The sequence below is a fragment of the Ambystoma mexicanum genome, chromosome 4q, assembly GCF_040938575.1.
Source record: "Ambystoma mexicanum isolate Mex_15411 chromosome 4q, UKY_AmexF1_1, whole genome shotgun sequence".
NCBI classification, from domain to species: domain Eukaryota; kingdom Metazoa; phylum Chordata; class Amphibia; order Caudata; family Ambystomatidae; genus Ambystoma; species Ambystoma mexicanum.
Window position 1 is genome coordinate 725491576 of NC_090928.1, and position 16680 is coordinate 725508255.

General features: G+C 41.8%; 1 protein-coding gene across 3 annotated transcripts in view; it reads right to left on the reverse strand.

Annotated features, from left to right (window-relative positions):
- Positions 1-16680, reverse strand: part of LOC138467967 (synaptosomal-associated protein 25) — a 292224-nt gene that overhangs the window by 264266 nt on the left and 11278 nt on the right. The window lies entirely within an intron of this gene.

Sequence of the window (16680 nt, forward strand, 5' to 3'; positions counted from 1 at the left end):
AGCCACTGGCATATTACAGTGGAGCACTGAACCCAGTGATGCAGGGACACTTTCCTTGTGAGCAGGCACTGGCTGCTGCTGCATTCACAATTGAGAAGGCATCAACAATAATAATGGATTGTCCACTAATTTTGTACGTGGAACATGCATTGATTGCAGTACTAGAAAGATTCTTATCAATGTTGCCAACTCAGAGAGCATCAGGTTATGAAATTATACTGACAAACCCTGCAATAGAAATTGTGAGATGCAGAACGGTAAACCCAGCTGAATTCATTGCAGAACCAATGGAGGAGGGAGATTATACACATGATTTTTTGGCGTGAGTGGAAAAGACGAAGGGAACCCCCTGGTCAAAGAAAAAGTAATTGAGCAGAGGACATTATCTTTATTGATGGGTCCTCAATTATCGACCCATATTCAGGACAGAGGCTTTCTGGTTCAGCAGTAGTAGGACACAAACATGGAATAAACAGTTTTCTCCCAAACACGGCTGCCAGCACACTATTGCGAACGTGCAGCAGAATTGGTGGCATTAATTGATGCACTAAACATGTCAGAAGGACATGTAGTAAATATCTTTTCAGATTCTGCGTACACAACATCCACAGTAGATTCAGGACTAGCAAGATGGGAAAGGAGAGGGTTCAGGAGAGATGATTGCACACAGGTACAACATGCAGCAACTTTTAGGTAAATTATTGGAAATGCTACCTCTCCCAGTAGAATTGGCAATAATAAAGTGCAAAGCCCATATTGGCGGGCAAGATTTTTCAATGGGTAATAAAAGAGCAGACAGAGCAGCAAAAGAAGCAGCATATTTGCCAGAAGGGGCATACATGCTGTTCCTTGGCTCGAAGGAGAAAATACCACTTAAAGCGTTGATGAAAACAACTAAATAACAAAATTCACAGCCAGAGGGCTTAAATGCAACACCGATAATGCAGATAATGGAATTACAGGGAGAAGCACCAAATGATAAAAAAAAGGGCTTTGGAAGAAAAGGGGTTGCTCTCTGTCTCAGACAGATTTGATTTGGCAGCAAGACAGCACCTGCAAGGTGGTAATGCCAAGAAAGTTGTTGAAAGTGGCCCTGGAACAGCTTCACTACCCTGCCAATGTATTGAAAGAGCATGTGGCTGCAGGGATACGTGAGGTTTGGTTTGTGCCAAATTTACATGAATGCATGTCTGAATTTGTGAACAATTGTATAATTTGTCACTTTGAGAGTGATACAAGGAACATTACCATGACTGGAAAGGCCCTTTACGGCATTTGCATATAGACTATGTTGATATGCAAGGCAGATGTACCTCTTATAGGTATATATATATACCTGCTTGCTGTGGTATGTCCATTTTAACATTGGCTTGAGGCTGGTCCCTGTGCCCATAATGACACCCACTAAGCAGCAACATTTTTGGTGAGTAAGGTATTTCCGAGGTGGGAAATCCCAGATGAAATTTACTCCAACAATGGTCAGCATTTTGCAAATGTTTTGATTGGGGAAATAACTGCCTTTCTGGGAATACGGTACAAACTATGTACCATTTACCTGCCACAGGACAATGGTGTGGCTGAGAGAATAAATGGCTTACTAAAAGAGCACTTGGCTAAGCTAACACTGATGCTTGGTAAGACATGGTTATATTGCTTACCTCTTGCTCTCTTTGCTTTGCGAAATTTGCCTGGAGGAGACCATGACCTCAATCCTCATGAAATTGTTACTGGTCGGAGAATGCATGTGCCTATCTCTCTGTCATGTACACTTTCTGATGCTAACTCTTCTTCTAACATCTTGGGGGATGAGTTCCATATGTACCTCACAGAACGTACAAGATTGCTTGCTTATATATGCCAACAGACAAATCCAAGAATAAGGACAGAGCAAGCAAGTGAAATAAACACTGGTGAGCAGGCAAGGGAATTTCCACAAGTAGCACTCCTTTATCCTGGAGAAAGCATTTAATAAAATAAACTACGTCAGGAAGTGGAAGGACATTTCTTTTACTGGTCTGCATACAGTGACATACTCAACACCAACAGCGGTCAAGGTTGAAGGTTGCCAAGGATGGGTTCATCTCACTGACGTGCGCAGGGACAAGAGCACCAGCTCTCCCAGAGAAGAGAGGCAGATTGCAACATGATGGGGACTATATATTTACTTTTTTCTCAGCAGTAACATTTTATAGAAGACCAACAAGGGAAGAAGGAGAGGGTATGTTGCATAACAATGTCATTATAAACAGAGGGCAAAACCTTTCTATTCTATGGAGTGTGATAATATTAACATGCATTAGTATAGGATTAATATAATTATCATGTTTTTTTCTTAAAGAAAGAAGTGGTATACATTAAAACACTAGTGTGAATAGAACAAAAAGAAATGTTTTCAATGAAGAGAAGTTCCATCATGACACTGAAAGGGGGTAGGGAATAACATACAATTAAATGTTACATGTGGGATGAGAATGGGGGAATGGCACATTTTACATCTGCTCACTCATCCCACACATAATAGGGGCACCTAAAATGTTCCTACCTCAGGCTCTATCATATGAGGATGCAGGATGCCTAATGCACTTATCCCTCTGCAAAACTAGGGGTCTATTTCAAGGGACAAGTGCTTCTGTCCAGTAGGTGGATGAAGGGGAAGAGGTTTACACAGATAATTACTGCAACTTAACAGGATAGCTGAAAAAAGAGAAACCAAAAAGATGACAGTAGAATATATAATTGAAGGCTCTAAAAGGCAGAAGCAGATGATTAGTGAACCCAAACTACTGCAGTGTATAGATAAAAAGGGTCATAGCAGTTCCTGGTGTCAGACAAGACCATTAATGAGAATAAAAGGAGTAGTATGGTATGGCGGCCAACGGGAGGGGGAAATAATACAATGTTGGTCTGAAGGTCTGGTGGGATTTGAACAATATGTGGTATCCAAAGTAAACAATAGTTGCAGGGCAGTTTGGGGGAAATATGTACATGCATTGACTTGGATAGGTGAAACATTTCAAACAGTTTACATAAAGAGCTTTATATTATTCCTTCTATGTTTCAGGTCCAATTGGGTCCATTCATTTGGGAACTAACACTGGCTGTGCTAAGGTGATGAGGAGTGTGGCACTGACACAGGGGACAGCTGCCATTATGGAACTGTGGTGGGAATGTGGATCAAAGGCCTACACCCAGCTTCCTCCTAATTGGAGTGGGGTTTATGTGATTGTTACACTGCACAGCCCTGCCCTGGTGGTGCCCTGAAGCAACAACAACATGGGTCTTGTGCTTTCATTAAAGGAGCAGCCAATCGTGCAGAAGGAAAAAGTGGTGCAGCAAGACAAAGAACAAACAATGCGAGGAGTGCTAAACAGAAAAAGGACAGCAAATAACTATTGGTCCGAGAAGAGTCCAGAAAATCTGGCAGCAATTCCTGCTGAGTTTGGAATATTTTCCAAGACAACCACTTTGTTCATGTCCTCACTGTTTCCAGGTGTGCAAACTGAAGCTAATGCCAAGTGGCTACAACTCACCAGGTACGAGTTACTGTGACTGGCCAATTCAACAGCAAAGGGCCTAAGCAAGGTAAAGGAAGAGCTGAGGGAACTACATTTGTTGGCACTCCAGAATAGGTACATACTGGACCTTCTCACTGCGATAGAGGGAGCAGTTTGTGCAAAAATAGAGAGCAACTTTTGTACGGTGGTGCCCGATGGCAAAGCATCGAATGGAACATTGAGAACAGGTATAAATGAAAAACAGACACTCCATGAGAAGATGACAAATGAAGCAAATGGAGTGCAATCGAACAATTGGTTGGACACTCTTTTTGCCTGGGTGTCCACTTGGCTCTCAGGAGTATTTAAAGTGACTGACCCCACGCTGGTCCTCATGCTCATCACCTTCTACATTGGCAAAACAATTTTGAGACTCTATACTAACAAAGGGAGAGGAAAATGTATGTTGCCCCTGAATGTTGACAGTGTAAGGGATAAAAATAAGCCCTTTAACAAACTAACCGAGGGGGAGAAAGTTGATGATGATGAAGTTGACTGGGTTACAATACCACCAGGAGATATAGAGAACTAAGATGCCTATTGGATTTCATGCAATAAGGATGGGCAGGGGTGTGTGCTGATAGAGGAACCATTGGAAGACTGAGAAGAAGATGGAGGTAACATGAGTAGACTAAAAAGTGTATGGATCCCTAAAATGATAGCAACAGAGTGGGGAGGTGCATAAGGAAAATAGTTCGTTATTGATGGATCAATTAAAGGGGGAATAATGTGATAGGTTTGTCGCGGTAAAAAGGCCCAAACTTATCAGCAGTGGGATTAGCCCACTAAAATGGGAGGGGGCTTTATTGATAGCCACACAATTCTATGCACTAGGGTGGAGAATGTCCTAGACAATTGTATTTCAAGCAAATAACATATGGTGATAAAGATTAGTTACAGGTAAGTATACAAAGCTTAACATTAGACAGGGGCACTGTAAACAGGCCTCAGAGCATGCTTTTCACTAGAAATCAATTCACATTTTATTAGCCACACGGGCTGGCAGCTCATTGCAAACTACACATTCCGAGGATCATACAGTAAGAAATGAACAAACTTTAATATTTTTGAGGTCAGAAAGCTAAGCAGGGAGTTCACAATCATTTTATAATTCAGCATACTACTTTATGAAACTGGTTTACTGACAGTTTCAAAATGTCCCATGGTGGTTTCAAATTGCCAATTTGCACATCTGAGCCTGGGAAGAGGTTCGAAGATTTCCCAAGATGCAACATTAGAACAGTAACTTGTCAATGGTTCAAGGTTCCTGTAGTGCCACGATCGGTTGAATTCCTATGAGAAACGGATGACGATGACTGCGGCAGATGAATAAAGATCTGATGGTCATTGGTAATGTCGCAATATTTTGGCACAATTTTGTGGGAATTTGGGGTTTTACTGTGCTGTCAGAAAGGTGGTTGAAGGTGGTGTGGCAAAGTTTGCAGGACCCAATCATTTCAACATAATGTATATACCACTAAAGGGGAATGTCGTAGCTCTACTAATTAGCCTCACATGGGGGACTAACCTAATGTTGCAATGTGGTTTGATCCTAATTAGTCTGTATGATTATAAAAGCTCTTGTCTTAAGGGCGTATCTTTGACAGCGCCTTGCATGCAGTTCTGTACCGCATACTGTGTGAATTTTGCCCTCCCAGCTGTGCCTGGGCCCAGAATAGATTGTGTTACTTCTTGCTTGGTGTACACTCCTTTTTGGATTACTTTTGTTATTTTAATTGGTGAGTTCTGAGGCAACCTGCGGTACAATGTAAAGTCATTGAAGACCCAACTTGTTCATTGCATGATTTAGTACCCTCAATGGGGACTTAATCATTACCTTTCCAGTCATAGGACAAGTTGGTTGTCATCTGCATACATATTTAAAACGCAACCCAGCATCTAATATAAGATCTGCCAGGGGATTCACATGCAAGGTAAAAAGAAACAGACTTGGGGAAGAGCCCTACACCACATGTAATCGATTTTTAAAACGATTGAAACGGAGACAGCAATATCAGTATGGTCCGATCAGTCAAAAACAAGTTGACCCACTTGCAAGATGGTCAGACCCATTCTGCATAAGCGACCCAAAAGAATGTTGTGGTCGATGGTATCAAAGACCGTGGATAAATGCAACAATATCAGTACACCGGTCCCTCCTGAATCGATCCATCTTTTTAGATCGTTAAGAGCTGCCGTAACAACAGATTCTGTATTCTGTCCGAAACAAAAGCCGATTTAAGCCCAATAAAGACACTTATTTTATTCTGTAAAGGTCTGAATTTGATGCATACCTTCTGCCTCTACCAGCTGTCATTGTAGTAGTTATATTTGGGCAGTTGGGTGCAGACAATATTGCAGTAATCCATGAGATAAAATCAGTGATCTGATGGGCTCCATGCATATTTCAGGGTGCAGGTGGGAAGTGACCTTTCAGCAGGGCGGATCCTATGGCAATTGCATTGACCTTGATGTGGGAATTTATGTTAGGATTTGATGCAATGTCGAGGTTCCTGGCCTTTTATACCAGTTTACAAAGCGCCCAAGGGTTGCGTTTAATTGAATGATTGAATGTGCCCTCGAAACTTTCCATCTACGGGCAATGGTGGCTTGCCTATTAGATATAACAGAGGCATGTGATATTATTACCCTGCTTTCATAGGATCCCATATCCACATTTCAGCCAGCGCTATATCTGGGTGGCATCTACGTACATTTGCAAGGATGGTTCTAATGCATAGTAAACGTTCATTGGCTAATTCGGGAAATGGTCTGGAATCCTGATGCATGAAATATCCGGGAAACTTCTTAACCGTGCAAGTGAAATCGGTTTGCACTGCCTCAGATAGAGGAGAGACTGAAAGTAAGATGCATTCTCAAAATGCTACCTCTGTAGCTGTGTAAATATTTTGAACAGAGGTCGACTGTATTTTAAATGTAGCAAGAGTGCTGCTGCAAATAACCTAAATTCATTAAAAGTAAGCAACTTTAATTGACTAAAATGAACCAGGGCTTTTGCATCTGTTCCAAACCACGACTTTAGCTAGGAAATAAAACAGACTGCGAAAATACTTTTATGTTTCTATAAAAGCAAATTTTCCACTTTGGAGCTAAACCTACGTAGACTTTTTTGTTAACTGATGGGAGAAAATGGTAGCTTCATTTGTTAGACTTTTTGATAAGTGAATGGCCCCGGCTGAGTAAGCCTGTACTTTCCAAAACAGAGACCAAATTGCATGCAAAGAAAGAGAGATTTGAAATTCGTGAGAATGAGATTACTGCATAGAGAAAATAATGAAGTGGCCAGGGCCAAGTTACAATAATGGCAATGGAAACAAGAGTGATGGCAAGGCCCATCTATCTGGCAAGTGAGAACTTGCCCAAGTTAGCACAAATGCACAAATGTGATCGGAAACGTAGAAAAAAGCTTCCCTCGATAGAAGCTTGACTCGTGAACAGAGCATAGACTGAGCAGATAAAGGCCTAGTGCTCGTCTATGTTACATGAACAATGCACGTACACAAAATGGCCAACACATGAGTATATGGCAAGCCTGATATGGCACAAACAGATTGACTCAGGGATCTGGTGGCAGTCAAGTCGTGACCTCAGTGCACAGTGGCAGACAATAGTCTAGTATGTTTCAATGCATGGGCCTCATTAATTATGTGTGGAGATAGCATTTCGAGACTGCTAACTCACTTCTGCAATTCAGGGTAATGTGTAGCTATTGAGCTATTAATAGCCAAGGGCATGCGCCTGAGTAAGGTGTAAACTTTTTCTTCAATATTTATGTCTATATGCGGTGGGGAAGCTTTTCTACACCTACCCAGGCAACAGTCTGCACAGCATTTACCTCCTAAAGTGCAGTCGCACTTAGGTTGCCCCGTGCCACTTTGACCTCTATTTCAATGTACTATGAACCATGCACATGTAAGGTGAATGGGTGCATGCTAGACCACTACCATGACACATGCACATCATCAGCCCTCTGTCAGACACCCACAATATGGTGAATTCTGCGTGTGGTCTGGTGTGGCGTGCTCGTTGTTCTAAGTATTAATGTGAAACATGGTTTATGCATTGACATGACTCTTTAGAATCAAATTGCTGACCATTCCTTTTCTTTCTTTCCAAAGATGGAGGAAGGTAAATGTGTGCCCCACCTATGGCCGGGGGTAGCCGGAAGGATGGAACACCAGTTCTGCCACCAGACTGATATCTCTTGTTTGCAGGTCTCAGAGACTTCAGATATCAGTGGGTATCAAATAATTTGGCTGACCAACAAGTCTGGACAGTGTTTTCCAGCAACTGGATGAGCATGGATCCTAGATGTGCTGTGAAGTACACGCAATGATGTTAGATAAGAATTAATCTGAATTGTGATATGTGAGTATTGCAGGCCCTCGAGGGTGATTGGTGGCTATTGTGGTAGCAATAGAGTAATGTTTGCTAGGCGTTCAGTTGTGCTGTGGGGCTGTGATGCATACGGAATGGTGCTGAAATGGGAGCAGGGATAACTGTTGCAGGTGTACTTTGTGTGCATGGCCTTCCAGGGCTTTACCTCCTTGCTCACCTGTGCGCATGTACCAAGCATGTCCAGCCATCGGCGCGACCTGGAGACAGCTTACGTCTAGGACTTGTCAATTTCTTCAGTGGGAGTTGTGTGACATGCTCTGCGCATGTATGAGGATAACGTGACTAGGGCAATCGGGGTCCCCTCCCACACTCCTGCGTTGTTATTGCGACTTGCACACCAGAACGTTAATGTCTCTCTGCCTCCTGTCATTTGAATTCATGCGGACACTTGAACCTCATATTTAGCAGGTCACCATATTGTTTTTAATCCCTGGTGGAGGATCTCAGAGCTCATTACTGACTTGTGCACACCTGTGCTTTTGGTAGACATGGAGGCGCATGGGTAGATGGTAGTCATGTGGGGTTTTCCTTCGGGGAGTTGAGAGCCACAACCTGCCAGCAGTTGTAGAGTATCTTTCTCGCTTGACCAGATCCCACAATTCATTGCTAGCTTTCAAAACTACCTTCACATGTTTTCAAGCAGTACAAGAGCCTTCTGCCTGCCCAATGGATGGGCTTGGCAAAGCCTTCTCTTGAGTACTGCATCCAGTGCTTGAGGACGCATTTCCAGATTAATAAAGGCGGTCTAGGTACAGGCTACCTATCAAATGGGTGCTAGGATTGAACCACAAGTGCATTAGGCGAAGATGTAAAAACTAAACATGGGTGCACTTTGGGAAATGTGGGGTTTGAGACATTCAAGTGCCAGATTGGAATAAAGCAAAATAGGAAAGCATGTCCCACTGGGAGAGTGTTCTTAACCCTACATGTTGGTGCCCTGCTTTGAGACTGTCCAAGTGGGATGACCACAGAGGTAATATTGAGATATATTATGGGTGTATTAGTAAATACGTGCAACCAGCACCCAGCAGAAGTGGAGGAGACAAAAATAATTCATTAAAAAAGCAAGGATTTTGTATCCAAATGTATGCTGGAAATTGGTTGTCTTGGAAGGCCAGTAGTCCCCCAGATCTCCCCAATTCTATATGTATATCTTTCTATTACAACAAAAGCACAATAGTTTGTTCTGTGTTGCTCCCTCTACATTGATGTATGCACACATACATATGTACTGGATTTGCATTTGAATGCATTGAAGAACATAGCGAGCAATTAGAAGAGAAAAACCACACACGAGGAACCAAGAGTAAATAGCGCATTCTCTATGCATGGACCTTTGCATGAAGGCAGGATGATTCATAGGTAGGTTGAGAACAAGAGGTTACAAGTACTGGATAATCATGGGAAATTTGACTGGGGACAACACGTACATACCACATACATTGATCATACATACATGCAAAGCCCTCACAATCCACCTTCTTCTCGGGTTAGATAAAGCTCCTGGTACAGGGGCACTGAAAAAGCCACAGTCTCTAACACCAAGATCCTCCTTTCTCAAAAAACAAGCACTTTTAAAGTAAACTTCTTCGGTCATCCAAACGGCTCCCAGGAAGCCCAAAACAGACTGAAGCCTTCTTGTTACTGAGTCCATGTCTTATTTTCCCGGTCATGTTAATCGTGTCCCTTCAGCACCATACTAATGAAGGTTAAGAACAGTAAGGTCCATGAGAAATGCAGCTCTACCTCTGAAACATTCCAAAATGAATTCCCAGGAAGAATTCTCCATTGGCCACGGAATAGTCGGCAAAGGTTGGTGTATGTCAATAAGCAGCAGGAGAAAGGTTGGGGTCCAGTGCTTTTGTTTCCGACTCTGAAACATGATGGAAGACAATTCCAGGCCTGACCACATTCACAATGTGCCCAAAGTGTACTTTAATGTGCCACAGCCTCTGTTCACATAGTGCTACACAATTGGGAACCTTTACAGGCAGTCTGGCCACCTGTGTTCAGGGTCATTTAAATAGTGGACCTTCAGCAAAGAATTTGTTTTCCAACTTGATACAGTTGTTGGAATTTCTGTCGTGTAGAATTATCGGGTGATCTAGCTTCAAGTGGTCAGAACTCAATGATGGCAAAGGATACTAAGAAGATGTTCATGTTCTGTGACTATGATTGCTTGACCTCTGATTTGAGTAATTGTCCAAGCCAGCCTTTCCTATTTGTTGAAAATAATTAACAACAATGGGCAGCCTGCAAAAACCAGGAATGCGTGTATTTTCCGGGAATGATCTTTAGAATGGAACCTCTCTGGTTCTGGCTATTTAGCAAGCGGTTTCTTTTTCTTTGCAAAAATAGATTTCTGTTTTATCTTTTGCTCCTCTCTGTCTGTCATGTGTCAAATCAAAAGGTACGACTGCTAGAGATGGGATCCTCTTCCTGCATCTCCATCTCCCATGCCTGCATCTCATGTTGTCATTAGGATTACTGCAAAGGGTACCGGTTCTGGCTGTACTCTGTGAAGGGAGCGCGGTGGTAATCCATGTGCACCCAACATAGAACTAAAATCTTCATATACGTCCATGCTGTGTGGTCTGCAACTCCCCATTGGACCTTTGGAAATCCCTGTTTTACATGCAAATAATTCCATGAATTAGGGCCTTGAAGCGAAAGAAGATCAAATTACATGGTAACTGCAAATGCTTGGGAACAACACTTCACCAAGCTATATGCCAAGGAAAGTGACCATGATGAACCTTGTAAATCAATAGCTGCTGCATGGGACCTAAAAGTTGATGAAAATGAAATCTTAAGCATCGTCAATCGAGCTAGCTCTTCCAGAGCACCTGAGCCTGACAGCCTTACAAATTTTACCCTCAAACAGCAACCGAAAAATGGGCTGAACTTTGCGCAATGATATTTGCAAGGATTGCAAAAGAACAATCATCACCAGCTTCATGGAAGTCTGCAATTACCGTGCCCATATTTAAAAAAGGCAATAGGTCGAATTTCTAAAGACTACAGACCGATTGCTCTACTGGATGTTATAGGGAAGGTCTATGCAACAATGTCACAATGGTACAACAGAAATTGTTGGAATGGATCAAAACTACCCAACGCTTTGATATGCGACAAACCGGTTTTGTGAAAAGGGTAGGTTGTGGCCTTAACCTACTCATCCTAAACATCATGAAGATGGAAGTGATAAGGGCTGGGAAATGTGTCTATCTTGCATTTATTGATCCCTCGCATGCATTTGATAGCATTAATCGCAAGAGACTCTGGGAGAAAATGCAAAAGTGGAACTGCCCTGACAGTTTACTATCAGCAATAAAAGAGCTCCACACGAACAACAGCATAAAAATCTGATTGGATCGAACTGGCACACATTGTGGAATAAAACAAGGATGCCCATTGGCTGCCATTGTGTTCGACCTTTTTTTATCTGATAAAGGGGGTGACTTTGGCACCCTTGCTGCATTTGATCCAAAAATTGGTGACAAAGAAATAAGCTGGATTGTATATGCTTATGATTTGGTTCTGTTAGACTCCACTCCAATAGGGTTACAGAGGAAGCTAAACCTGATTGAACAATACTTAGTCAAGAATGGGGTAAGTATTAACACCAAGAAATCTAAAATCCTGTCCCTGCTAGATTTATCTAAACATAATTCCTTTGCCAAAAAAAGAATTCAAATGGTATCTGGGCAAAGAACAAGTGAAGTGTGTCTTAAACACCAGATACTTGGGAATGCTAATCAGCTCTAGCAGAAACAATATGTGCTGGGTGATAAGCATTAAAGCCAAATGTCACCAACTAGCAGTACATGCAGCAATTTTGCAAAAGAAATATGGAAAATGTTCTCTGTTGCCAGCGATTCGATTCTACAAACAAAAGGTGGTGTCTGCTTTGCTGCATGGTGCGGACTGTGCCTTGGGGTGCCCTGATACAATCTGGAATACAGTGGAAACATCTTTTGGTCGAAGGTGTTGTGGCTACCGAAAGGGATACCAACAGTGTGCATAAGGCATGAATTAAACCTGACATCAATAAGCTCCAAAGTTGCCTGGAATATGTTAACACTCTATCGTTAGATAACCATTAAGCCGGATAACGAGTACAGAGCCAACGCAAGTGACATAGGAGCTTTGAGGAAGGAAGTCTGGGATTAAGCCCAAGATAATTATCCTCCACAATTTGAATAAATATATCATGAACAACCTGGAAACATTGTGATACTATTTTATCGGTCAAAGATCGTTTTTTTCGACAGCCCAGATTTGAAAAAGGCTTTGAAGACGAAACACATGTTATCAAGGGCGTGCAATGCAATAAAATCTAACCAAGATCGAAAAATCAAGGGTCTGTTATATAATTCAATTTAACTAAGTGTGAATATATTTTGGCGCAGAGTCACGGAGTCTCCCATATTTCTTCATTATAACTTTCAACGGTTTAGGCTTTATACCGTTGACTCCGAGGAATTGCGACAACTGATGAGAATGACACTATGAATACCAGACTTTTGAGCAACTCCAACTAATGGGGAGAATAAGGAGTCGCCCACAGGACCATCTGTACCAAAAAGCCAAACTTCCATATTCATTAAGCCGACACCCCCTCAATTTGAGATCTTACAGCACTTGGGTGGTCAAAATAAAACCAACATGTTGGCCCAGTGGTCGTTACGTTGTGAGCAAGTGATGGAGCACCATGATTTAGACATTTAAATGCTCCACTCAAATCCAAACAAAGCCAAGAAGAAACGGTGGCAACAGGACTGGTATGAAACAGGGGAGCTGACGCAAACAAAAACGGATGCTATTGGTCCCTCCGGAAGCAAAAAAACTCAATGAGATCCAGAAATATTTGCAAATATTTGCAAACCAACATCGGAGAGATTTGTTCTTGAAATTCCAATTGAACGCTTTCAAAACAAGAGAAGTACTAGTGTACAGAGACAAGAATATAATCATAGACAATAAATGTCGCTTATGCAACAGTCAAGTGGAATCCCTAAAACATTTGACTCTATTTTGAACCACACTGCGAGAAGAAAGAACTAATTTTGCACCACACTGCGAGAAGAAAGAACTAAACAGCTAGGCAAGATGCTAGCTGAACATCAAACCTTGAGCGCAGATGAGTTCTGGGGTTTATGTTTCGAGGATTCAAAAAGAAAACTAACAATTGCACTAACATTTCTCATGGAAGACATAATCAAGAGGTTCAATGAAAAATCGATTCTTATTTAGAAATTTTAAACGGTTGTAAATGCTGAGTAATGGAAAATTTAGTTGAAATGTAAGTTTGATGAAACTATTGTGAAAATATTTTAAAGGTTTGAATAAACCATATAAAATAAAAAAAGAATAAAATAAAAAATGACATGGTATATTTCCAGTTCCATTTATTTTACTTTATCTGCAGCATTCGCCCTTTGAGATATTTTAAAAATGAATCCTGAATCTTCACAAAGTTACGCTTTAAAGTTCATTGTCCCATGCTGTCTTTGTGGTTAGAAACCCCAGCTAACTTCTTTTGTCAATGATTAAGTGAATTTTCTAATTTAACATGCGCCAATAATTGATGTTGCTATTTGAAGAAATTCACTTTAGAATTAATGGAGGCTGTGGGGTCATTGCCAGATGGTATTGGTCTACCAGCTAAAGCAGACAGGCCAGAAAAAAGTGAGGGCCTTCACACGGGCTAAGGGCCATTACCAACTAGCAAAGCCTCCCACACCGGCCATAGACACCATTAGCACAGTGGGTAACAATGTTGGTTACTATCAGCCATTTTTTGTAAAGGGAAATTGGCTTTGTGAATATGAAGCATGACAATTATCCTTAAAAACAATAACAAACACACGTTGTGACTGGAAATATTAACGGGATATTGTGCCAAGTCCCTGAATCCCTTTACTATGTCCATGTCCATGCTGAGAGCATTCCTGGGAGAAGCGTGAAGAAGGCAGAGAGAAGGATTGTTAGGAGGCTGGGGGACCTCGGGCACTTGCAAAAAGATGGAGAACCTATTGGCAGGCTCTGGTGGCAGGGATGTAATGCAGGATGAGGCTGTCCCATTCAGCCCACGTTCATGGCCACTTGATTGGCTGGTGCCTTCCCTTGGGTGCTAATCAGGCATAATATTGATGTTTTGTTATATTTTAGACTCAAATTAGTACTTAAAATATGTGAGAGGTATGAACAACTACCAAAAAGAACAGGCCCCATCCCATCATAGTTCGGTTAAATGGTTGGTTTGGCTCGTTCTATCGTGGATTTGGGACAGCAAATGTCCAGGGCTCCTTTACTACCCACCGAGTTATCTTCTGGAAAAGGTCAATTGGAAATTGGGATGGCTGCTTGCCAAGCGTCACGTGGCTTGACAATTCCAAGACCTGGGTGTGTTCTTTCTGGAGTCTGAAGTAACTGGATGTACGCGTTGATTTAGCAAGATATAACATTTGGTCTACAAATGAAAAGGAAGAACTACCATGTGTAATCCTCATGTCAGGCCCACTCTTCAGATATATAGTATGTTACTTTGCAAGAAGCATTTATTGAAAAGAGAAGCAGGTTTTTGTTGAAAGGATTCTTCACATAAATTGGACACACTGCAACAGCAGCATCTGGTCATTCAAATATATTTTTTATATAATACTTCTAACAGTATTTTACTAAAGGTTTTCTGGTTCTCTCCATGTTTGCCGGTTTTGTATATGTCCCATTTACCTTTTTTAGCAAATGTCCATGTAGACAACATTGACGTGGTGCCTTGCCAGGCCCCATTAACACTGTACGCTATAAGAATGTACACTGTTGGGACGAAATCAACTTAATGTGGCTTCCAGTTATTTGCCACCTCGCTGCAGATTGACAAAAGTTTGATGCCTGCGCAGCCGCTGACCCGCCACAGACATATGATGGCTATTTCTGTTGTCACAATCAAGGGCAAACCTACTTCGGGGTCCATGGGGCATGATTACCAAAGATGCTTTCATATGTGGTACCCGATGGGGTGAAATTAGCAGGCAGTGAGATATTATGTGTGCTCTCAGAATGACGACAGACACTTAAGCAGTAATTATTACGGACATCCTGTGCAGCGCATGTGCAGTCCAACTGCACAAATTCGTCTGTTGGCAGCCATTATTTTTCATGGGGGGTGTCTTAAAGAAACACTGTAAATGGCATCTCATGCTTTGTCCACATCTGTCCCATTCTCCGAGGTTTCCCCACAGGGTTCAGGACACCACGAAGTTTCCTCACAGGCAAGAAATCCTCAAGCCTCTCCGCAAGGTTGCGATGGTAAAAAATGTCAGTGTAGTCCATAGGAATCCATTGTATTTATGGTCGCTGTTACCGCATGCGTGCATGGCAGAAATGCACAGAGATTCACTGTATGAAGTGGTGACAGGCTCTGGAACACAAGATCCACCCAAATTCCAGTGTTTGGCATTATTTCATGCAGTGAATCAGGAGAAACCAGCTGAGAAATTCCTGATTGCCGACAAGGATTCCCTCAGGCTCTTTCAGGTGGATTCTCGGTCTCAATTAGAAAGAGCACATGAAGCTATAAATATTAAATGTGTTTGGTGATATTGGAGTTGTATTTCATAGCACTGATTATGGCAAAGAAAATAATCATCACCCAAGAAAAGGCAGGATTGCAAACTATATTTAATTGCGACAGCAAGTGCTAATTTTACCGGAGCAAATTGCAAAGTGGTACGTTTCAGACCAAAATACTGAAAAATGCCGAAAATATTCAATAAAAGGGTAGAGGGGTAAAGGGCTAAAAATGGGTTGGCATGGGTTTGGGGTAGGTTTATGAGGATAGAAAAACAGAGGATTTGGGGGGACCCCCCCAAATTTAACAAATATTTTTCTGTATTTTGGTCATGATTAAATGTACCACTCTGAAATTTGCTTCGGTAATATCAGATATAACTCTCATTTTCAACAAAAACAATGTTGTGTGCCCCAGCTAGATTCCATATGCTTCACACAGAACTGGTAGAAAAACAATAGACTGTTTTAAACCCACGTTTTGTGGTTGTGAACCAACCTTTGTATAAATTATGTGTCTCAGATAATTGGTCCTGAAGAAGCCAAACTGCAAGAAACATGTGTTTTTTCAACAGGAAAGAAATATATCTTGAAAATGTAATGTTGTTACTATAAATAAATCAAGGGAGCAGCACAGACTTTTCTGGGATGAGATTGCACAGTGTTTCTTAGAAACCCCTTATTTGCTGCTACCCATAGGCCCACTTAGAATTTCTTGGAAGATGTGATCCCCAAAATCCCCAGGAAAAAAATCATTCAGCACTAGAAGAAGGAAATGTTACATGACAGTGCAGTCTGGTAATGTGACGCAGACACTATGGGCTGAAAACAACCAATATGTTGTGCATGCCGAATGTGTTTGCTCTCACAAAATAGAAGTCTGCTTGTGCACTGACAACGACTGATTCACTAATAGAATATGTGTCTGCATTCTGTGTGCGCTGATTGCCCTGCATGTGATTGAATGGGCGGGTTGTGTAACTCTGCTAGCACGCAATTTGCATATGAGGAATTGTTTTGTGTGGAGGAGCATTCCCGGCAGGCAACGCACATGAGACACACATCTACAAACTTAGGTATAGAAAACTGATTCACAAAAGTCACTTGCTCCATTTGCACCATTTTACAGTTT